This window comes from Elephantulus edwardii, unplaced genomic scaffold, assembly GCF_000299155.1.
Source record: "Elephantulus edwardii isolate Elephantulus edwardi_28Jun2011 unplaced genomic scaffold, EleEdw1.0 scaffold00593, whole genome shotgun sequence".
Lineage (NCBI taxonomy): Eukaryota > Metazoa > Chordata > Mammalia > Macroscelidea > Macroscelididae > Elephantulus > Elephantulus edwardii.
Window position 1 is genome coordinate 182,865 of NW_006400343.1, and position 2,204 is coordinate 185,068.

Genomic DNA, 2,204 nt, shown 5'->3' on the forward strand with positions numbered 1-2,204 from the left:
CCCAGCATGATGTCCCTCTCTAAAGACCTGTCTCTCCTTACAACATGTCCAAAGTATGTCAGACGAAGCCCCAGCATAAGGTTCCCAATGTTTTTATCGGATTTTTGTTGAAATAAATAAAATATGTAAGTTATTTTTAAATTTTTATAAAATTATTACATTGTTTGAAGAAATGTATTTAGTTTGTTGAAGAAATATACTTATTTTTTGAGTGTATGTGTGTGTAATAGTCTTTGAAGAAAAACCAAATATAAAATATTTTCTTAATAAGAGTGTTTAATTGAACGTAAAGAAAGAAAGTTAACTAGTCCTAGGGGACATAACATAGCATAGTCTTCAAGGACAATGTTCTACATCCTGCTTTGATGAATAACAACTGGGGTCTTAAAAGCTTTCAAATGGTCACCTAAAGTGCACCTATTGTCTTTCCCTGTTTGGAATAAAGAAGAGGGAAGAAAGCAAAGATGTATAGAAATAATTATTCCAAAAGTCTTGAGACTCAATCTCCAGGATCCTGAGACCAGAAGAACTAAATGGTGCCTACCTGGCCACTCAATAATGGATCACAGTAGTAGAAGGTGCTGGACAAAGTGGGCGAAAATGCAGAATAAAACTAAAAAAAAAACATGAAAGTGGCCTGGATTTTACTTGTCTGATAGATATTGGTAGAATCCCATCAAACCTAGAACAAACAATACACCCTTCCTGCAAACCTAGAACAAAACTCAACCTTGTGACTCAACTTTAAGCTGAACACTAAATAGACCTGTAAGGTGAGTGACAAGACCAGGAAGGTCCTCACTCCTTAGAGTACCCAACGATACAAGGTCAAAAGAGCAGCATTTGCCCAAGGATAAAAGTTCAGAAGGCAAGAGAGGTAGGGTTAATAATAGAAATGAGAATAACAGGAAACAGAGAGAGTACAGTTACATCATGAGTATTGTAATTACTGTTAGAAAACAAAATGCACATAATTACTTGGATGGAAAACCAATTTGCTCTGTAAACTCAGGAAAATAAAAATTGTGCATATATGTGAATTTACCAAGTATTTATGCAATAAATAAATAGATAACATATGTAGAAACATTATGAGTTAAAAATAAATATAAGCAGAAAAATAAATTCATATTGTCGAATATTGAGTAAAATAATCTCATAGAGAAGAAACCAGGAGAGTATGAAAGTTCAGTATAAATGGTAGTTGGTATGAATGCTAATTGAAATAATAAGCTGCATTCATGTATGACATTGCAATAAAGATTTCAACATAGAGGAAGGCAGGTAGGCCTCAAACTAAAAAGAGACAAATATACACAAGAGAATATATAAATAGGTCATTAACCTGAGAATACAAGCGTATTTTAAACCCATGCCGGACAGAGAGTCACGGGCATGAGGAAACCAACCATGAAATAATGAAACTAAAAAGCAACTATAGAAAGGAAATCTGGTATTTATTAGAGAATGTCAATGAAAGGCATTGTCTACCATGGCCTGCTACTGGAGTCATTAAGTTGAGCAGTATAGGAGATACTATGCAGTTTTATTTGATGTGAATTAAGACCATGGTAATAGAAAATATGGCTGAATAAAAATATGAATCCCATTTTACTTTCTATGCTAAATTAGAAGATTCCATTAAGAATTATATCATTTCAAAAGTAGAAAGCAGAGTGAATTTTTATTTTGTTTATTCATGGTTATGCCACTTCACCTAGCAAAAGAAAGAGTTACTCTCCTATGAAGGGAGTGCTAAAGGTATAATCCATTGGAAGTTAAGTTGTTAATAACCCAAAGGCCAAGTCTCACCTCTCTATGCTCAGCCAAACCAGCGGCTTTGCTGAAGAATGAGCAATCTCCTCCTCCTTGATCAATGGAAAGCCAATGGAAGGTCAGTTAGGAATCTGTTCCAATTTGAGCACAATGAGAGAATGAGCGAGTAAGTGAGTGGCAATCCTGTGTTGATACTTCTAAGCCACACTATTGCTTACTTGCTTTGAAACTGCTGAGTGTGATTTTTCTTTCGTAAGAGGCTGGGCTATATGAGGAGAAGTGTGGCGTCAGGATTGGTGGAAGATCTGTTAACAGTCTGCGTTATGCAGATGTCACAACCCAGCTTGCTGAAACTGAGGAGGACCTGATGCACTTGCTGCAGAGAGTCAAGGACTTCAGCCTTCAGTATGGACTGAGGCTCAATGTCA